The 24,027-nt window shown below is 40.4% G+C and overlaps 1 protein-coding gene across 4 annotated transcripts in view; it reads right to left on the minus strand.

The window, feature by feature from the left end:
* Window positions 1-24,027, minus strand: part of LOC124137820 (unconventional myosin-Ic-like) — a 107,658-nt gene that overhangs the window by 60,091 nt on the left and 23,540 nt on the right. Inside the window, exon 1 of one of the 4 annotated variants that reach the window (XM_046504285.2) lies at window positions 16,186-16,380. The exons of the other annotated variants lie outside the window; for them this stretch is intronic. The gene's annotated coding sequence lies outside the window, so the exon portion shown is untranslated. Of the gene's footprint in view, window positions 1-16,185; window positions 16,381-24,027 lie in introns of those variants that run through there. 4 annotated transcript variants of the gene reach the window in all.

Raw genomic sequence — 24,027 nt, forward strand, 5'->3', positions numbered from 1 at the left:
GAGGTGAGGTATTATGAAAACTGTCCCAACTTCCCCACAGCGTGATCTGCGAGGAATGTGTTGTCTATTAACCAACAAGGAACGCTTGGCACTTTTTACAATACAAGAACACACTAGCCCGCTGCTCCAATCTGATGAGTGTGACGTGCCAACAATCGACACCCTCGTGTGGGAACACTACATCCCGAGACATTGTTTATTTGAGGACCTGAAGAGAACCTCTGGGCTGCCGTCAGCCGGTCACCCCATGTCCCAATACCCAGCCTTGTCGTTGAGGCGGCCGGCCGTCTTGGGAAGGCTAGACCTACCACAAACACAATAGAAATTGCAGAGTCTAGTTTCTGACTTTGAAAATATTTGAAATGTGAGCACTTTTTTTCTGTTTGTGTGGGAGGAGTTTAAGTGTTAGAAATGAAGGGGGGTCTGAATTTAACGACAGACTAAGAATATACAAATGTTAAAGTTTCAGGGTTTAAATGCATGAAATTAGATAAAAGAATATATATACTGAACAATAAATGCTGGATCATGAATATATTAGTGATATTTCTTTTGCTGTGGAGACGAAGCAAATAATTTCATAAATATATCCCCAACATTTTTTGCTCAGTATATGTCAATTTTAAGCCATCAGAAGAAAAGTGATTATACTATCTGTCCTTAATTAATTACAGGTCTTAATTGATAAATAGCAAATTTTAGCCAAATATCGTTATTTTCAATAATTTAGCAGTCACATTTAAAGCAAATGACTCCCCTAGTCATATAATAATTGACACCAATTCAAGTTATGCACTTATAATGATAATAAACATGATAAATGAACCTTAATCCCATATATATTCACCATTTATAGAATATTTATAATTTATAGCATTATGACAAAATATGCAGTCAGTTACACATAACCTTTTCATTATCGCCACAATGCTGGACCTGGGTAAAGTATTTCCTCATACCGACAAAAGTTAACATGCAGTGTCTCTCTTGCCTGTTTAAACACCCTGTCACATGACTGATTAAAAAGATCCTTCGCGAACGTTAATGGCGTGTGGCAGTTCTGTTTGGTCTCAGACAGGATAAACAGATTAAGATGCTGACAAAGGTTTAACAAAACGGTTTACAAAACGGTTTTAGGGATTAGCCACTGGCATCAATTAAAGGGCACTATACAAGTAACAGCCTCTTCAGAGACATATTTGGAATGGTTATGAAAAGCCTTTGACATTTTATTTTTTATTAATGCATATTTGTCTGTCTGAATGTCAGGAGATGTTTTCATTGCTATACTATCATGATAACCGTAAGTTAAGCATGCATCAGGTCAGACAGTGGGCATGTCAGGTCTGGGCCCTGTAAATTAGGGCTGTGCATTGACCTGGATCTTGTATTGCAATATATTACGATACGTAGTGAAATATATTGCCAATTTACATTTTCATCAGTTAATCAGAGTTATACCCTGTATTAACGTCAACCACACTGTATGGTCGGAGTCCTTTCACGATAAATCGTGCGACTTTGTCTTTTATTGGTTGGTGACGATGCGAATTGTTCGGATAAGTTGTTGATGCTATAAACATGTGTGATATGGAATTCTGTGATGTGGAAGAATATTTTTCAAACTTCGTCAGCACTCTATAGCATCACCAGATATATGAGGCCTGTCCTACCGAGATAGCAACAGGTTTCCACCTATACCAGGTTGTACAGCATTATCAGATCCCAAGGCCCACGTGCACAAACTTATATTAGTGCTATGACTATCATAAGTCTATGTTAAAGTAAGGGAGATAGGAACACAGTATGTCTGAGACCGCTTTGTTCGTGTGAACCCTGGAATCAATACAGTGACATTGCCCTCACTAGAGTGAGTGAGTGAGTATGGTTTTACGCCGCTTTTAGCAATATTCCAGCAATATCACGGCGGGGGACACCAGAAATGGGCTTCACACATTGTACCCATGTCGGGAATCGAACCCGGGTCTTCGGCGTGACGAGCCAAGGCTTTAGCCACTAGGCTACCCGACCGCCCCTCCCTCATTAGAAGATGCGACCTGTGAAGATCCAGGGTAGAATAGGTCTTCAGCTACCCATGCTTGCCGTAAAAGGCGACTATGCTTGTCATAAGAGGCAACTAACGGGATCAGTTGGTCAGACTCGCCGACTTGGTTGATGCATGTCCTTGTATCCCAATCGCGTGGATCAATGCTCATGATGTCAATCACTGGATTGTCTGGTCCAGACTTGATTATTTACAGACCGCCGTCATATAGGTGGAATAATGCTGAGTGCGGCGTTAAACAACAAACATTACAAGGTGCAACACAATAAATAATAGATCTCTACAATAGCTACACACAACGCCACATCTCATTACAAGATCCAGCACAACATAATAGATCCCTACAATTCTAAACACTCTACACGCATCTACTACAAGATCCAGCACAACATAATGAGATTTCTAAAATCCTACACACCGCACACACACCTCATAACAAGGTGCATCCCAAGAAATAATAGCTCTCTACAATATCCACACAATTCCCTCACATTCATCACAATATATAACAGATCTCGACACAATCTCGATTGCCTTCACAATACACCCATACGAATGGAAACATTGTAACAATTGTCGTGTACACACCTCAAACACCACACAGCTGTGACTTGTGCCTGAGTGATATCGATGTATCGACAACAGATGCTGCAGCAGCTTTAGATGTAAAGGAGTCATTGCAGTGGCACAAATACCTATACAGTTCAGCTGATACCACAATAAAGTTGTACGCCAAGCCGTAGGCGACATTGCCGTGATTCAAAATCAATCCAGGAGGGGGAATTTAGGGATTGGGTCCTCTTGAACATTGAACAAAGTTTTCACATTTGTCGAAGTGGTAAATAGGTCTCATTCCTAACCACCGACGGCCACAGAAACATTATGTACTTGTTCACTATTGACACAACTTAGCAGCCTGCCCATTGAACGTCTTTCTTAACATTGCTGAATGAAAAACTATTCACCCGACACCGGCAAGTATGTTATCCGGGAACTGGGAGTGTATCTTTTTATAATAAACCGGCTTTGACAAAAATAGCCCTCAGTGCCGAGCTGATATATATGTACAGAAGATCTACAGAGATTTGTGTGATGCTTTTTTAGTGTGAATGAGTGAATGAATATTGTATGAGATAACACACCTGGGCCTAGTCGACTGTTACACGCTGAGTGGGGAGTGAGCGTAGAAAGTCAGGTGATGGAGTGGATGAAGGGTGTATAACACATATACCATATTCGACGTAATAAGCGCCCACGGTGATATTTGCTAATATTTGGCTAGTGAACAATCCCAATTAGCACCTCTTCCGATTGATCAATGTACACAAGACTTATTTATTCGTTTATAATATGCACTCATGTGTAATATGCACCCTTAATTATGGGCAATAAAATTCTCAAAAAAATCTGTTGTGTAAAATACGCTACCGTAAAGAGGTGGGCAGTCATAGAGTTTAAGCATGGCAGGGAGAGTCTTGAAGACAACCTCCATCCTCGAAGGCCTCAGTAATTTCAGCAACACCAGAAATGATCCAGAGAATCCACGATACAGTGATGTCTGATGTCTGATGTCATATTGCTAGTTCAGGAGGCATTTCACAGGAGAGAGTACATTCCAATATCACAGACACTTTGGCAATGAAGAAAGCTTCTGACATCTGATAAAAAAGACACCCGGTACAACATGTACGGTGATAATGTAGCTCTGTTTGAAGCTGACCCAGAAAGGTTCTTGGCTGGTTGTACTAGTCCAGACTAATGACTGGTTCAAAAGCCCACTAAGATCATAACCATGCCGCAGTTTAACATGAATACATCCACAGACACAGTATACTGACTCTGAGCCGACCAGTCCTTGTTTTAGCCCCTTGATGCCAAAAACAGGGCAGGGCAACAACAAGTACCATCTTTTAATGTCTTTTGGTATGACATGGCCGAGGATCGAATCTTTCGACCTACAGCTCTCAGGGCAGACACTCTATCCATTAGACCACAGAGGTGGTTAACATTAGTTAGAACTTTATAACTATAAAATATTGGGAAGTTAAGATAAATATCTGAAAACAGCTTTAATGTCACATCCAAGATTATTGCACTCAAATAGTGACGTGCGTGGGTGCATGTGTGCGCAATGGTACTAGTCCGAACTGATGATGATTTTATAGTGCTAGCCCAGAGATACCATGCCGCAGTTTAACATGCAATACCCCACTCAGACACAGTATACCAAGTCTGAGTAGACTTGTCCTTGTTTAAGGCCCTTAATGGAGAGTACCAGGCAGGGTATCAACAAGAACTTTCTTTTAACGTCTTTTGGAATGACGTGGCTGGAGATCGAGACTAGGACCTTCCCCTCCCCAGGTGGACGCTCAACCAGAAGTCCACGGAGGCAGTCCAATACAGTAAGAAGCATGAATGAGTGTATATGTTTTTTATATGATTTTCTGAAAACTTATTTCTCTGTTATTTGGTTCACAGATCGATGGTAATCAAGTGTCAATCAAAACATAAATATATTTCAAACACAAACCATATATCGCCGTCTATAAAGCGACCCTGCCTATAAGGCAATGTTCCTGTAAAAAGCCTTCAAAATCAATGGTAATTTACATCACCGTCTATAAGGCCAACTGGAATGAAGCATATCACCAGCACTTACACAATCCCTTGAATTGGTTAAAAATTACCCAATAATGTTACTTTTAAAGAATTTTGACACCATGTTCGGAAGAATTGAATCAGAGACTATTATTTTATCAGGACTAGTATATTCCAATATTATGTTATTTTAGTTGCTGCGTGAGCTTTACTACCGTATATGACCGCGGATAAGCCGACCCCGTAGATAAGCCGAGGTGTTAATTTGACCATTGAAATACGAAAGAAAATGATATGACCCGCAGATAAGCCGAATCAGGAATTGAAAGACAAAAAACGCTGCGAAGTCGGACTGCAAGACATGTGCCGGTACTCGCAAATATTCAAAAATATAAGATGAAAAATGTTGTAATTATATTGAAAAAGTCATTATTATTTCTAAAAAAGATTTAACAAACCAGTCATCCACTTTCATAATGTGGGAAGCTGTTTCTCGTGGTTTTTTTTAATCTCATAATGATCGTTCTATGTTGCCATCAACAACCAAGCGCCATTTTGTGAATCGGTGTATATAGAATTATGAACAGTGAGAAAATATATCAGCTGGAGCGAAGACTCACAGTTTGAATTCAGCATCGTAAGCATGGCGTTTTTGTTTAAAACTCATGATAAAAATGTCAGTCTGCAAAAATATACCAACTTTTATAACCCCCTTTACACCACTATTGTATGTTAATCCAATTGAATTAAATAAACTATCATACTATGAACACATTGAATGACCATCACTTACTCACAGGCTTCTCCAGTTTATTAAACTAATCTCTCGAAAACAAAGGAATTAAGCCCCTACTCCCAACACGATCGCTAAGCACCCACAACTTGAAAATGTTTGTGTAAACAACATGACAATACCAATCGGCCCGTTATTATCAATGCTTATTTCCTTGTGTACCGTGTTGCTTTAAACAACAGGAAGCAATCACAGTGGTCACCGTTCGTGACGTCACAGGTAACAGCTGATCACATGTTTTTGCAAATGGCGAACGGAATAACTCGCCGATACAGTTGTTTATTTGCCTCTTTCAATAAAGGTAGACACTTGTTCACTATCAATTTATGAACTTTGCAAAACGTACGTAATAGCTATTGGCGATTTTATCTGGGGATTATATATTATAGCTGTGAATTACATATATTGTTACATGTAAAGATTGTGGAGTTTACGAAGAACGATAAACTTTGAACATTCAATTGAAAACTTATTATCGGAAGGAGTAACATGCATAACATTTTTTTAATAATGACAACATTGGTGTATAATAATAACTTTATTGATAATTTATAAGAATAATGGCTCTAGTCGTGGCAACTTCCAAACTTTCGGGAAGTTGTAATCTATCGGACCGTCATTCAGCCGATGTTTCTGACAGATCACGATCTGAAAAATACTATCATGAAAGTGTATCCCGTGGATAAGCCGACCCCTTTCTACAGAATCTTTTTTCTGGTCCTCAAAATTCGGCTTATACGCGGTCATATACGGTATATATATTTGAATGAAATTAATAACCATAACATCGCACTTTGGTACAGTTGAATGCTATTGCTGGATATTTTTTTGTATGGAACAATTTGACCAATCACCGTCTATGCTCTCGCGCTCACGATCCGAAAACTTTATGTTGATATAGAATAGTCAAACGACAACAGATATAAGTTTCAACAATTCATTAGACATTTAAAGCATCTACTCTGCTGGGGACATGAATTCCAACCCTGAAGCCCTACAATGGTCACAGGAGCAAAAGATTCCTGGCCTCATAATGAAATCTGATCTCTAAATAAATGTGTTCTGTGTATGCTATTGTTTGCTTTTTGTTTAAAGCCTCCTCAATATTTCAGCTATATGTCAGCGGTCTGTAAACAATCATGTCTGGACCACACAATCCAGTGATTGACATGACCACTGATCTATGCAATTGGGTTACAGTGACATGCATCAACCATACAGTCAGCAAGTCCGACCACCTGATCCCGTTAAGCTGCCTCTTACAAACATGGGTTTCAGGGGGACCAATACTAACCCGGGTTTTCTATGCACTATTCTTTGTTATATCATCAAAAGAATAGGGGTGTAAAGATATATCGAACATTGATGCATTGCAATTGTTTGCCCTACAATTGTACAATATCAATAGCAATCTAAAAACACCAATATATTGCCAATACCAATTATAACAATCGATAGTTTCAAAAATCGCAATTAAGTTACAAAAAAAAGCATAAATTATGGTCAAGTTTCAAACCCACTTGTGTTGCTTAGCAACAAAATCTACAGCTTTTGATTAGAGTTACTTCCCTTATTCTCGAGTAGTGACATGAGGGAAAATGGCCGACATTATCATCAATACTTTATTCAGTTATATTACATTGATTAATATAATGATCAAGTTGATTTGATACTATCACAATTTTAAAAATAGCCCCAACAGTCACGCCTAACTCAAGAAATCAAACACTGACAATACAAATACAAGGTATATTCACCAGCATCCCCAAGCTGAGCAGGTTTGTTTAGGGTTTGTCCTACTGCACCCTCCTACCTGCCTCCATAATGCCAATCATAGCCTGACTTTCAGAAACCTCCAGCCACACCTTGTTATGTCAATATGCAATATAAGCCACATGTCACAAAGTATTATTATTATTACTTGACTGCTCCTCCGTTAATTGATATAACAATCGCCAAAGTGGAAAATATGATATTAGGGCTGTACAACCCTCATAAACGATGACTGCCAAATCTATGAGTTGCCATGGAAATGGCATCATAATGTTTATGATTACAACATCAATACGTCAATTACATGTTGTCGCCTCCTTCACATCAACAGAGTTGATGGAGTTTGCGTGGCCAACCTTAATAAGGTTGATATGTGATGAAAATCAGACACATCTACATGGCTCAGGTGTAGGGTGTCACGATTTTATGGACCTTCAGGTCCATCTCTCCGCTTAGGTCTGGATAACCAGGAACTGCTGGGGAAAAAATTAGGCCTATTGAACTTGATGACTCCTTATCACATGCTTATTGATGCTAAGAAATATGTATTTGTGCCGAGATATTAAATTACTAAGTTCTTAAGCCATGAAAGATATGTTTCTTGCAGGTTATTTTAAATGGCCTTGCCATCAGGCTTTTGCTGTCTTTCTTTTTCACAGTAAAACTCGTGAGCCACCATTGTTTAGAGAAGAGCAGGTAACTCTTTGAGTTTTAATCCATATAGACTCGCAGAAGTCTCTACAGAAACGATTATTAGTAGAAATCATAATTCTTTGATTATCCAAATAATAAGAACAAGTTGTCCTCATAAGACTCCTGTTTTTGCGCTGTTCATTTTTCTAGACTTGCCTATTATAAGGATAGAAGTGAGTATACATCCATGTACATATCATTCCATACAGACTTGGAGCAAGGCTATAATCTAGACAATCTAGACATACATAGATCTAAAATGAAAATTGGAAATAAATGTACCTCAATAAGAGAAACATTTAAAAACGATTCATGGGACACAAATACAACATAAGATAAACTGTACTTGACCTTTTAGACACTGACATATCCAGTTTGTTCCAAGATATTAACTAAGTGAAGTCATGGTAAAGAAATATTATCGTATCTGATCACCTGGATAACAGGATCTCATTTTTCATCCGGTTTAAAACAACAGTCCCAAGCCTCTTTGATGCAGTGATAACAAAACACACGATTATTGGTTTGTCATGAACAAGTTTTGGGGTTTAAAGTTTCAGAACTTTTTGAATTCTATTTAAACTATTTCCAATTCGTTTTAGAAATGGCTGATTTTATTAGCAGAATGAGCAAAATAGACCCATGAAGACCCGGGGTAGAATACGTCTTCAGCAACCCATGCTTGGCATAAAAGGTGAATAATGCTTGTCGCAAGAGGCGACTAACGGGATCGGGTGGTCAGGCTCGCTGACTTGGTTGATGCATGTCATCGTATCCCGTTTGCATAGATCGATGCTCATGATGTCAATCACAGGATTGTCTGATTAAGATTCAATTATTTACAGACCGACGTTATATAGCTGGAATATTGCTGCGTGTGGCGTGAAACAACTTACAAACATCCCCAGGAGATATCATTACAATGAAATTTCATCACAATGCTTTGCTGTATAAACTAGCATGTGCAATGTTATGGTTCAGTGCAGATCTTTTAAGTGAAGGTTGACTACCACAAATAGCAAGACACTTTCTCTGCATAACTCAGACGGCACCTAGCTAGTTTCAAAATTTTATTGTGTAGTTTTCCACACCTACATCAACAAAAGGTGAAGGCCACCCTTTAACACAAAGTTTGTTCAAAATTCACTGTAACATCAGAGCTCAAGATCAGATCATTTTGACTGGGCCCCACCATTTTGTGTGAAGCAAATGTGATTGCGATCTGATTGGTCCATAGGAGAGGCTTAGAAGGGACATACCTGGTAATAGCCACTGGTGGTGCTACGCTCGAGCCCAGTAATTCCAGCCTAGTTCGGCAAGGGTGTGAACTGGACTTTTATAGTCAGTTAACTCTCTTGCCATGGGAAGATGACAAGTCTCATTCACAGAGCTCCAGATAAGCTTTAGGTGTTGTGGGTATTTTACCCATGCATTTTAAAATCATTGGGTATCAGTAATTCTATCTGGGCATTCAAATTTCTGTTACCCACTAGTTTTAACACATGTGGGTATTTAAGTTAAATATTTAAAAACATCTAGTCCCTGCAAACTGGTGTCGTGTGGGTTTGAGAGCTTTATAGGACTCAAAAATACCACGATACTTCCACAAGAAGTGTGATGGCCAATGATAGGGATGTAACTGTCATCGTGGAGTTTGGCAAGGTTGACGGAATGCCCGTTTATAATTTCAAAATAAGTTGCTGATTTGCTAATCGAATACGCAGGGTTACTTCACAATATTTTTGTAGCTTATCTGTAATGTTCGTGCTTGGATTTGATTTTACTGCATATTTCTGCATTTCTGATGCGTATTTTACGCAGATACGCAGCTTATCTGGAGCTCTGAACATGCATAACAACTTGATTATATTCTTTGAATGAGTCAGGAAGAATAGACGTATGAGTGTCTCATAGATACATAAGGCAACAATTCTTTTTTACTTGCTTCACAATCTCATTAAAATCAGATCTTAGTTTTCGCTACCGCTAAACAAAGATCTGAGGACATTCCATTACGGGTCAGAACGACCTTTCACGAATTTTGACAGACCAATGAAATGCCTGACAAGAAATAGACATTAGCCAATCAGAAGGCAGCTTTCTCGAGCTTTACGTCAGTAGTTTCAAACTGGCGACTACGATTTGAAACATATTTTGACGTATTCTCGATTAAAAAAATTAAAACTGATAAGAACATTCTGGAATAACTTATAGATGGCCTAGATTCTATGGATATAATCATAAAACCCGTAACTGTCGTTCAGAATACCCCGTGTTAAATATTTCGTGGTTGCATGATTAGAAAACACATTCCGACTGTCACTTTCATGATCTGGTAAGCGACGCTCTGATTGGTTGGATGAAAGGTCGTTCTGACGTGACCCGTAATGGGATGTCCTCAGATCTTTGTTTTTGCGGCAGCGAGAACTTAAATCTGATTTTAATGAGATTGCTTGCTTCACAGATGACTGTGGGTAGGTGAAAATGAAAAATAAATCAAATTTCTTTTTAGTTTTTTCATCCAGTGACTACATGACTGTAATATATAAAAAGAGCCTTATAACATTTCTCCATGAAATTCTGACAAGGAAATAAGTATCACAGAGAAAGTATATTATTTCACAATTTCATAAAACATTTTTATGCCAGTTTAATATACTCCTTGCATCGTGTTTGTTTGATATTCAACGCCACACACAGCAATATTCCAGCTATATGACAGCGGTCTTTAAATAATCGAGTCTGGATAGACAATCTAGTGATTGACATCATGAGCTTCGATCTACGCAATTTGGATACGACGACATGCATCAACAAAGTAAACAAGCATGACCACCCAGTCCCGTTAGTCGCCTCTTACAACAAGCGTAGTTACCTATTACACAAAGCATGGGTTGCTGAAGACCTATTCCTGCCCTGAGCTTCATAGTGTGATTGATGGCCATGATGAAATAGATGTAGGGCTATCGAAGGAATACTAGCCGACAATCGAGTCATTAATTTGTTGCAGCCTAAACCTTCAGTCTCCCTGCAGTGGGTCTGTTTGGTTTGGAAGTAACCAGGACACAAGTGTGTTTATGAGTAGTCCTGGGTGGTTTACAAAGTACATCTATGTCAAATAATTGTGTTTAAAATATCTTAGAGCTTGGAGTGTTGGGATTAGAAAAGTAAATATTGAGACAACTAACATGGATGATGCACAATATTAGGTTGGTGACATAGGAAAATATGTCTTGTATCCTGTGTGCTAATCTGGCACACATTGCCAACTCTCACGGGACACATGAGGTGGCCTCGGAAGGCACATGAGGCCTTACCTTGTCAGAAAAAAAGCATGGTACTTGTCGTTTTGAAACAGAGCAAAACAGTCTCACTTAAATCACATCTTTTACTCTGATTTTATACCTTTTTCTGTCCACTTCTAAAAACAAACAAAACAAGGTCATCATGGCTTTACTGGTGGGGGTAAAGATGAAATTAAAAAATTGATTCAAATCTCCCCCATATTGAAGTCAAATCTCCCACATTGTCATGTTGAGGGGTTGACAGGTCTGATCAAAATGCCCTTGTTATGTTAAAAGCAAAGGGGAAATTTGGAAATATGTATAAGCCCCGGGCTTGATGATGCCAAGCGTTAAGTTCTAACCCTGCATGTGACCCTCTGTGAACTCTGACCACCCAATTAAAATGAAGTGGTCATAGTTTTATGGTTTTCTTCCTCATTCAATACTGGCTTTAACCACAGTCAAAATAATACATAGCTTTACAAATTAGTTTTAGGAATTGAAAACGAAACTGAAAGTTACCATGGTTACTGATAATTCTCATAATTTCATTTCAATTTCAATTATCATTTTACTGATAATTATTCTGAGGATGCTTTCAGGTCAGTGTCGTTAATAACTCATGTGAGCCATTCAATCTAAAATAACTTATACTGACAGGAAAATTGTTTTAGTTTTAGTTTTCCGTCAAAATGGCATGACGCCCAAATATTTCTGATCACTCCTGAACCAAATACGAGTTATGAATATTCTCAGAAATCAAAAAGACTATGAGGAACCCTGCACCCCAAGTCAGGCATTAGACCTCTCCTGTGGATTCCTGCACCCCAAGTCAGGCATGTGACCTCTCCTGTGGATCCCTGCACCCCAAGTCAGGCATGTGACGTCTCCTGTAGATCCCTGCACCCCAAGTCAGGCATGTGACGTCTCCTGTAGATCCCTGCACCCCAAGTCAGGCATGTGACCTCTCCTGTAGATCCCTGCACCCAAAGTCAGGCATGTGACCTCTCCTGTGGATCCCTGCACCCCAAGTCAGGCATGTGACCTCTCCTGTGGATCCCTGCACCCCAAGTCAGGCATGTGACCTCTCCTGTGGATTCCTGCACCCCAAGTCAGGCATGTGACCTCTCCTGTGGATTCCTGCACCCCAAGTCAGGCATGTGACCTCTCCTGTGGATTCCTGCACCCCAAGTCAGGCATGTGACCTCTCCTGTGGATTCCTGCACCCCAAGTCAGGCATGTGACCTCTCCTGTGGATTCCTGGACCCCAAGTCAGGCATGTGACCTCTCCTGTGGATTCCTGCACCCCAAGTCAGGCATGTGACGTCTCCTGTGGATCCCTGCACCCCAAGTCAGGCATGTGACCTCTCCTGTAGATCCCTGCACCCCATTTGACCTCTTCTGTGGATCCCTGCACCCCAGGTGACCTCTCCTGTGGATCCCTGCACCCCATGTGACCTCTCCTGTGGATCCCTGCACCCCATGTGACCTCTCCTGTGGATTCCTGCACCCCATGTGACCTCTCCTGTGGATTCCTGCACCCCAAGTCAGGCATGTGACCTCTCCTGTAGATCCCTGCACCCCAAGTCAGGCATGTGACCTCTCCTGTAGATCCCTGCGCCCCATGTGACCTCTCCTGTGGATTCCTGCACCCCAAGTCAGGCATGTGACCTCTCCTGTAGATCCCTGCACCCCAAGTCAGGCATGTGACCTCTCCTGTAGATCCCTGCGCCCCATGTGACCTCTCCTGTGGATCCCTGCACCCCAAGTCAGGCATGTGACCTCTCCTGTGGATCCCTGCACCCCATTTGACCTCTCCTGTAGATCCCTGCACCCCAGGTGACCTCTCCTGTGGATCCCTGCACCCCATGTGACCTCTCCTGTAGATCCCTGCACCCCAAGTCAGGCATGTGACCTCTCCTGTGGATCCCTGCACCCCAAGTCAGGCATGTGACCTCTCCTGTAGATCCCTGCACCCCAGGTGACCTCTCCTGTGGATCCCTGCACCCCATGTGACCTCTCCTGTGGATCCCTGCACCCCATGTGACCTCTCCTGTGGATCCCTGCACCCCATGTGACCTCTCCTGTGGATCCCTGCACCCCATTTGACCTCTTCTGTGGATCCCTGCACCCCAGGTGACCTCTCCTGTGGATCCCTGCACCCCAGGTGACCTCTCCTGTGGATCCCTGCACCCCAGGTGACCTCTCCTGTGGATCCCTGCGACCTCTCCTGTGGATCCCTTCACCCCAAGTCAGACATGTGACATCTCCCGACACTCTCTAGTCAATCGTACAGTGATTAGTGACTGGGTATTTCATCTGAACGCGAAGACGACCGTAACTCCCATACTTTAACATAGACATACAACAGTCGCACCTGCGAGATGCTTCATGGACCAGGGGCCAGGTTTGTTGGAATCTCAAGCACTGAGAGCTCACAAACTTTATTAGACACACGAGCCAGATACTGGGTCAGGTAGATATTTCTTCCAAGGTACACATGACACCGAGAGCTCTAAACATTTTAGTTATACAGCTAGACTAACATCTAGTCTCTGAAATTAACATATCTACAGATAAGAAATAGTTGTTAAATTATAGTTATAGAATATAATATAAAAGCATCCCAGAGACTTTCTTCATTTTCAAGATACTGCAGTAATCAAGACTTGCCAAACATTATACTTGCTAATACTTATAGCCTTGCATGGGCTGTATTGGATATATTTGTTTCAAATTCCTGGTCTGTATAACAGACCATCAGATTAGTCTGAGCAAAACACTTTGAGTCTCCTTACCCATAATTTAGTTTCAGAAGACTTTGGTTTCAAAGCCACTATGCTTGTCGTAAGAGGCGACTAACGGGATTTGGTGGTCAGGCTCACTGACTTGGTTGATGCATGTCATTGATCCCAATTTCATGGATCGATATTCATGATATCAATCACTGGATTGTCTGGTCCAGACTTGATTATTTACAGACTGCCATCATATAGCTGGAATATTGCTGAGTGCAGTGTAAAACAACAAACAAACAAACCAACCAAAATGTTCCTGTATGTAAAATATACTATCAAAACAAAAATATTGTGACAGTTATATGAGACAACAGGGATGTTTACCAGGAAAAGAACTGATTCAAACTAGTCTCAAACATTTATTATGATCTGAATATGGTGTGTGTGTGTGTGCACTTATAGTGTTTATGACTTTGCATCCTGTTTGCACAATAACCTACCTATAATGTACCCCAACTTATTCAGGTATTGCCTGGCCTTGATATATATATCACTTCCGTGTTGAATCTGAACCTGTTTTAACCGAGCAGTGTGAGAGGGGAGGGCCGTGAGGGGGGACGGCAGTGAAGGGAGAGGGTTGCAAGGGGGGAGGGTTGCAAGGGAGGAGGGCCGTGAGGGGTGAGGACCATGAAGGGGGACGGATATGAGAGGGGACGGCCGTGAAGGGGGAGGTCCACGAGGGGGGAGGGCCGTCAGGGGGGACGCCCGTGAAGGGGGGGGGGGGGTGGGGGGGGGGGGGGGTGCCAATAGTGTGAATGGAAGGGGGAGAAAGGGAGAGGTGGGTCACAATTTATGTTGGTATTCTTTCTTAAGTGCCTTCAATCTGTTTAAGTCACCACCCTAAGTGTGATAGATCACCAAGGTTTGGATAAAATATGACTTAAATAGTAGGGTCCTCATTTTCTACTTAGCTAGTGATCTTCCAACAAGCCATACAATCATAAACAGCAACATTGTAACCCACAGAATGACTCACATCGGCCTGGTTACATTTGAGATCTTCCAACGAGCCATACATTCATAAACAGCAACTTTGTAACCCACAGAATGACTCACAATATCAGCCTGGTTACATTCGAGATCTTCGAACAAGCCATATATTCATAAACAGCAACATTGTAACCCACAGAATGACTCACATCGGCCTGGTTACATTCGAGATCTTCCACCGAGCCATACATTCATAAACAGCAACATTGTAACCCACAGAATGACTCACATCGGCCTGGTTACATTCGAGATCTTCCAACAAGCCATACATTCATAAACAGCAACATTGTAACCCACAGAAGACGGCCAGGTGACAGGCGAGATCTTCCACCGAGCCATACATTCATAAACAGCAACATTGTAACCCACAGAATGACTCACATCGGCCTGGTTACATTCGAGATCTTCCAACAAGCCATACATTCATAAACAGCAACATTGTAACCCACAGAAGACGGCCAGGTGACAGGCGAGATCTTCCACCGAGCCATACATTCATAAACAGCAACATTGTAACCCACAGAATGACTCACATCGGCCTGGTTACATTCGAGATCTTCCAACAAGCCATACATTCATAAACAGCAACATTGTAACCCACAGAAGACGGCCAGGTGACAGGCGAGATCTTCCACCAGCCATACATTCATAAACAGCAACATTGTAACCCACAGAATGACTCACATCGGCCTGGTTACCATCGAGATCTTCCAACAAGCCATACATTCATAAACAGCAACATTGTAACCCACAGAAGACGGCCAGGTGACAGGCGAGATCTTCCACCCAGCCATACATTCATAAACAGCAACATTGTAACCCACAGAATGACTTAGTGCACAACATCGATCGGCCTGGTTACATTCGAGATCTTCCAACAAGCCATACATTCATAAACAGCAACATTGTAACCCACAGAAGACGGCCAGGTGACAGGCCAGATCTTCCAACTAGCCTTCCATTCATAAACAGTTTAAAGCACTGAAATTACCACATCCCAAATTCTCTTTCTTCACAAAATGATCACTTGAAACAATTCTGTACTAATACAATTATATCACACCTGACAAGTCCTTGCCCATAATTAAGACACAGCCAACATATAGCAGATGCAGGTTGTCTGTATACATGGTATAGTACCCCTCCTGACCCAGAACGTACACCCAACACTGAAGTGTAAAAGACACTCACCTGCACAGGGAGCAAGACAAGCCTAAGTCGACCTCTCTGCTGCCTTATCAGTGACGCAGGTTACATGCTAGGTCTTGTTTACATCGTGCAACCGTGGTATGAGTAGAGCTCTTTAGTTCAGGAGTCTCACATCCGCCTACCCTCAAAGTACACACAGCCTTCCGTACTCGACACCCTGTAATCTTCCACCCCTCTAACAACTGGCTGCCCATGTTTCCCAGTAAACAGAACATACTTGTCATTTGAAGAGGCTAACTTGCCCCATGCATTCAGAAAGCGAAAAAATACTGACCTGTAGGCCCACCTGCACAAAACAATCTTAGCTGCAACTATTGTAAGTACATGCACGGTAAAGTAAGGGACTTTTGTATGTCTGGGTGAGTTCTTAGCTGCCCATGCACGGTAAAGTATGGGACTTTTGTATGTCTGGGTGAGTGAGTGAGTGAGTGAGTGAGTGAGTGAGTGAGTGAGTGAGTGAGTGAGTGAGCATTCAATTTTCTTTCAGGTTATCAGTGAGTGAGTGAGCATTCAATTTTCTTTCAGGTTATTAGTGAGTGAGTGAGTGAGTGTGAGTGAGTGAGTGTGAGTGACAGCATTCAATTTTCTTTCAGGTTATGAGTGAGTGAGCAAACATTCAATTTCTTGCAGGTTATTTGTGAGTGAGTGAGTGAGTGAGTGAGTGAGTGAGTATGGGAGTTACAATCTTAAGCACTGAAGACTGAAGACTGCCTATGTTAAAGTATGGGAGCTACAATATCACAGAAATAGTATTATCTTATTAACACTGAATGAGCGAATGCTGCCTAGTGTCATCATTGTAGCCAAACCAATTTAATTACTTGTTTTTCAGATCCACCTGTTACCATAGTAATGGTTAAGCCATCCAAAAGAGCCAAAAGTTCCATAAAGGGTACCAATAATTCCTGGAAGTCTTCAAAAGGTACAGTTACATTGCCAGTTGCACGGTTGGTTATCTCTCATCCACTCCTCAAATAGAAATATATCCCCTCAAGTGAAAACATCCCATTTCCATCCAATAAAAATCAATTCCAACAAGAACATACTGTAACAAGCACAATAAGAAAATAATAGCATGATCAGATTTTATTTTAGTCTACCGGTATGTTTCGTCAACATGTGTCATAAAGTTTTGTAATTTTCCCCTCGTCAGCCTCCATTTTGGGGGGATAAAAACCTGTAAAATGATCAAATTGGGCCGACCTTACAAAGAAAAGAACCTTCAAACACCGTTAGAAATTGGAACTAGTCCTGTAGTCCTTGCCAAACTGCTCAATAGTTAAGGTACCATAAGGACTAGTAGACATGTGCCATTTTGAGAGTTTTGCTATATGTTATCATTATAAGGACTAGTGGGCTAAAAATGATAGTTTCTACCGCTGTTCACATATTGAATTTTTCATTGATAATCCAATTTGGTCAATTTTGATGACATATAGATAGATGAAAGAGATAAGTATATATCAATATCTCCACCTTCAACATGTTCAAGTACCTTGTAATATTGATTGATAGTAACGGTAGCTGTCAGTGTAATTGGTAAGCACAGAGTGCATATCAATATGTTTAAACCTTGCAGCCCTTCACCAAAAACCTAGATTAACACCTAGATCTACAAAAATATTTCTTTAAAATAACTAAAAAATTTTTTTTAAAAAGAACCTTTTCTCCTCTGCTGTTCTTATATACATGGAATCACGGGAACTAGACTTGGTTTAGTTAGATATAGACTTACATAGGCTTTTAGTAAAAATATAATATATATATAAATTCCAGTCATGGCGAAGGTCTTTTGGAAACCTTACATTGAAACAAATTCTGGACAAGGATTTATTATGACACCTAAAGTATACAATATCCTAAAATGTATACTGTATTCGACGTAATAAGCACCCAGGGTGCTCTCAAAATTTGAAATAAGGGTCTCTTATTAGAATATAATTTTGGTGAAAGAGTCGAAAGATCGTAAATTTCGTGGTTTATGCCGACAACCTGAAATGAGACAAAAGAAAAGTCTGTGCGTATTATACCGACAGATATATTTTTCCAGAATTTAATTGCCCATACTTAAGGGTGCATATAACACACGAGTGCGTATTGTACACAAATAAATATGTCTTGTGCACATTGATCAATCGGAAGGGGTGCTAATTTGGATTGTTCACTTGCCAATATATCAGCAAATTTCACCGTGGACGCTTATAAGAACGGGGCGTTTATTACGCCGAATACAGTAACATTTTTAATATATACTACTCAACTTTGGATTAAGGTCATCATAAATCAGATGTCATTCTATTGTGTTACATGGAAAGATACAAATATCCCTATCAAAAGTTGAGTATTATATTAATAATAATCCCTCCCGTGCACTTCATTATAAAGTGCTGTATTCTGTGTACTCTACACCTACACACTATTTTTCATGATTTTTAGTCAAACATGTTTGTTGTTTAACACCACCGTCTACAATATTGCAGCTATATGAAGGTGGCCAGTAAATAACCGAGCTTAAACAGGTTATCCAGTGATTGATATTATGAGCAATGATCCATGTTGCTGGGCTACGAGCCAGACCACCTGATCCATTTAATCACCTCTTACGACCAGCATAAGTAGGATGGGAACCATCCTAACCCAGAATCCCATGGGGTGAGTCAAACATGTATTATACAGTCAAACATGTTTAATAAGTATAAGTCAAACCAGTAAGCTGGAGTCTCCGCCTTGGGAGGAAGTCCGGGGTTCGATCCCCGACGTTAAAAGATGGTACTTGTTGTTACCCTGTCTGGCTCTCGGCATTAAGGGGCTAAAACAAGGACTGGTTGGCTCGGAGTCAGTATACTGTGTCTGAGTGGGGTATTCATGTTAAACTGCGGCATCGTATCCCAGTGGGCTAGCACTATAAATCAGCATCAGTCCGGACTAGTACAAGCAGCCACACAGACATGCCTGCACGTCGCTATATAAGTGTAATAATCATGGATGCAACGTTACACCCCATTTCACCTCACCTCAGAGTAATCATTTTAGTCAATAAGGTTATCTTTCAAACGTCTGTTCTCCATTTGTTAATGTCTTTTTGAATACTTTTGCCCATGTATTCAACTTGTTTCAAAATGTATGGACATGTATAGAAATGACTGTGTCTTGAATATCACCTCCAATATATTTTGAGATCATAAGAAGTCGACCTGTCAGTTTCAACCGTTCTCGGGTCTGTGTCGTTATAATTAACTACAGCCTTCCCCCTTCCCCCTCGGACATTCCGATCCACCTCACCACTAAACAATGTCGTTGTTGATACATTCTCAGTCTACATGGCTGGCTGATGCAGACTCATTGAAGGTACAAGATCGCATCTACGTTTGGATCCATACCCCATTATTTTCTACATATTCTGTTTACGCATGAACTAAAATTAAAAAACAAAAAGTATGATCAATGCCTGTCAAAAGACTAGAAAGTATAAAAAAATTATTTTTTTTACAATTATACTGTTTCCATTCAGGATTAAATGTACCGGTTCAATGACCGACAGCAATTCAAAATGATGTGGCCGGCACATTCAATATGTTTGACTGATTGAGGGTTAAATTTTCCGGTACATGGACTATTTTACTGGTAAATTACTAACAATTATCCGGTAAACGGAAACACAGAGATATACACCCTACCTCGTTCATTTGTATATCACTGATGCCACCCAAGCTCCTTACAGTGACATCTCCTTATTAAGAACATAACTGTGTCTAGCACTGCAATGGAGCCCTTCTTAAAGACCCTGCTTTTGTATGCGTTGTGTGACCAGAGATTGATGATGTACATTTGGGATTTCTTTTAATTTATTGCTGTTTTAACATCCGTTATCTAATCAATTATAAATCTATATTTAGCTGATAACACTGTTGGGATTTTGCTTTTATTTGCAATTGTTACATAACCTCTGTCCAATTCAGTTCTGACGAATTTATAATCAGCTGTTGACTGATAGGGATTTTATGTTCAATTGATTGCAAATCTTTACACATCTAGGAGTAATTAATGCTATATTCTGAAATTTGGTTTGATATTTCAAATAGAAGAGTCAAAACGAGAAAAATCTAGGTGATGTTGCATCTTGAAGAAATTAAACCACTAACATGACTAAGTAGCTTGCAGTTGTAAATATTTTAAGCTGAAACCACTCCAGCTTGGCAAGGATAGGGCTTTTTTATTAAAGCCTGCAGGATAGAATTATAATTGCTGCTATGATATTTGTTTGCGGACCTCAGTTGAATGTGTATCTTTGAAGCTTTAAGATGAACTACTTCAGCAGTAAAATTGCAAGCGTCAGTGCTCATTTTACTATTTCATGTTTAGTATTCAGTGTGAAGAGCATCTTCCCAAGGCAAGAGAGTTAACTGACTTTAAAAGTCCAGTTTCCACCCTTGCCGAACTAATAATGCTGGAATTCCTGAGCTCAATCGTAGCGCCAGCAGTGGCTATTATAAGTTATGACCCTTCCATGCCTCTCCTATGGACCAATCAGATTCCACCCCTCTAATCACTTGCATTTGCTTCAAACAAAACGGCGGCGCCCGGTCAAGACGCTCTGATCGATAATCAAGATCTACATATTGTGATAAAAAGAGTCTTACATCGCAAAGTGCATCAAATCACGTGAGCACCTTGATTAAAAACATGAAAAAATTAGAAAATATCTGTTGACGAGTTAGCGGTGCACATGCTTTGCAAATCCTGCAATCAACTGAAATCTGCATGACGGTTTACGAACCGGATTTCTATTTCATTTTCGCGAGATGTTGATTGGACTATACATAGACTCGTTAGTCCAGACAAAATGTAACTCCATAATACCAGCCTAGTTCGGCAAGGGTGGAAACTGGACTTTTATAGTCAGTTAACTCACTTGCCTTGGGAAGATGTGTGAAGAGTTGAGTTTAATATCACTTTGATCAGTATTGTAGTTATAATTATCACAGTGCTGAGTGAATGAGTGAGGTTTTATGCTGCTCTTAACAATTTTCTAGAAATATCACAGCAGGTGACACCAGGAATGGGCTTCACACATTGTAACCATGTACAATGGGAATCACATCTGAGTTACATTCAGCGTGATGAGTGAATGCTTTAACCACTAGGCTACCCCACGGCCACTTTTAGGTAACGCTTTAAGATATATTGAAATTCTCAAGCTGATAATGTCTCGAGATGTACATCTGTTGTGTTATTTACATGCTGGAGAATGTAAATAGTTATTTGCATGGACTTGGGCCAAAAAAAAGAAATGTGGTTCTCATTATGTGACCCCTCCCAACCCTAATTTATTCAATGGTACTCCGAGTTCCAGATAAGCTGAATATTTGCATAATACCGTATTCGAGGTAATAAGTGCCCGCTCTCTAATAAGGGTGTCTAGCCGGGAGCGCCACATTTCAGAAATGGCTATTGCCGGTAGGGCCACATTTTCAGCTGAGTGCATTTCACCTATTCTAGCGGGTAATTAATTAATCCGATTACCGATACCTTTAAATGAGTGTCCCACATTTAAATTACTAAGCGTGGTGTTCTTTAGAGATACCTTTAAATGAGTATCTCACATTTAAATTACGAAGCGTGGTGGTACATTTTATGCCTGTCCCAAGTTGTTTGATCAGATTTATTGTTTACATGCTGAGGTGTTTGGCCATATGTTTCCATTAGTTTACTGTTTGTTGTCCAATCGAAAAAGATGAGTGAGATGGAATATGCTGACCACGTGGGCGACCTCCTTCATCTGCAGTTATGATCCATTATGATATTCATATGCTATTCATATTCATCAATGTAAAGTTCTGATGAATATGTTATCCTTGTTGAATAAGAAATGAGAAAACAAGACTTGTTTTGTTATATACGGTAACCTGTTAGAATCACAAAGCATGTTTTGACAGCATAGCCGTGAGAGCCGCATTATACAATCACGCAACCATAACCATTGCCGGGAACGCCACATCAATTTGGGCTTTCTATTTTCGAAATGTGGCTTTGCCGGCCTGTAACCCTAATAAGCGCCCACGGCGATATGTGCATATATATTGGCTAGTGAACAATCCCAATTAGCACCCCTTCCGAATGATCAATGTACACAAGACTTATTTATTCGTGTATAATATGTGTGTATATGCTTCCTTAATTATGGGAAATTAGATTCTGGAAAATTATATCTGTCGTATATAAACATTTCGATCTTTCAACCCTGTGGTTTTTCACCAAAATAATATTCTAATAAGACCCCCCCCCCCCCCCCCCCCCCATTTATAATTTTGAAAGCCCCCCGGGCACTTATTATGTCGAATACGGTGTATGCAAAATTAATCACCATTATCCAAGTAGTCTAGCTTGCCTACAAGTACACATGAAAAATGTCAAAAATGGTATAACATTACTGTGCGTGAGTACCCAGAATGTCAGAAGTTTCAATATGACACCTTCGTATGACAGGCTAGTTTTCGCATCACAAAGAGTAACCTTATTCATCCATGATTAGGTAGTGTTTTCCTTGCCACTAATTCACTGTTAAGACACACTCTGAGCCCTGTGCCGGCTGTGTCCAGTATTGAGAGTCTCGCCACGTCTAATCTTGAGTAAACAACACAAATAGCCTCACTTCTCTACCCAGCCCAGCTGACCAGCCATTGTAGACATACTGTGTGGATTACAACTGTCTGAAGGTGAGGTAAACTGGGGGTTAACATGGCTTTCATGAGATACTTATAATACCGCAGTTAAACATGGATAATACCGACTCCAAGCCAACCAGTCCTTATCTTATCATAACCCTTGAAGGCGAGTGACAGGCAGGGTAACAACAAGTATCTTTTAACACTGTTTGGTATGACATGGACGAGGATCCAACCATCGACCTTCCTGTCTCCAGGCAGATGCTCTATCCAATTGACCAAGAGGTGGTTATAGTTCGAAGAAAAACCATTCATTCTGGTTTCAAAAATTTGAGGTCAGATCCAAAAATAAATTCACATACAGCCGGCCTAGAAGTTAGAATGTTGACATTCTCAAAAAGATTTTTCTCAAAAACACAAACAAATAAACAGAAATAGTTCTGTGAATGCATCACATTATATAGACCCAAAAGTTTTCTGGTATTTCATCTTGTTCTACCTCCAACAGTGATCCTGTTCATTTTCAGAGTATAAGGATAACAATTAGTGCTGCTAAACAAACTATGAAAACCCTGTAAAGTTGATTTTATGGTATGGAAAACTTGCAGAACTGTTACCATGGTTACCAACTCCTAAACTCTAAAAGATAATTCCACTTTGTATCCGACTTTGGAGCTTCTCCTTGAGCAAGTCTAGTAAGGCTGACCGTACTAAAAGATGCCAGATTTTTACAGAAACCTATTATAAATTGATTTTCTTAAAATGATCAGATTTGAAACTTGTTATCTAACAGTAACTTCCTTACACATGTCAATGACTTATGAAAGTCTATGGCCACTGGAACACTTCATTCTTGGGAGGAGGTAGACTAGCATTTAGTCTATGAAATGTTACCATGGTTACACAAAACCCTTCTCGGCTTTAAAAATATAAAAAATAATTTTTCCTATGCTGTGGAATAGAGCTAGCTATATAGAGCTGGCTATACTTGCTTTTGTATACGTTTCTAGATTATTTTTTTTCATAAAATAAATATATTCCACAGTCATGGTGCAGGACGAGGGAGGAGGCTCTTGGGTGATATTCAGCCGAAATCTTGAAGTATGCTTCAGGTGACCTCACGAGCCGGGTGTGGCCCTCGGTGTCGTATGGTATAGGT

This window comes from Haliotis rufescens, unplaced genomic scaffold (genome assembly GCF_023055435.1).
Source record: "Haliotis rufescens isolate VD_foot unplaced genomic scaffold, xgHalRufe1.0.p SCAF_57, whole genome shotgun sequence".
NCBI classification, from domain to species: domain Eukaryota; kingdom Metazoa; phylum Mollusca; class Gastropoda; order Lepetellida; family Haliotidae; genus Haliotis; species Haliotis rufescens.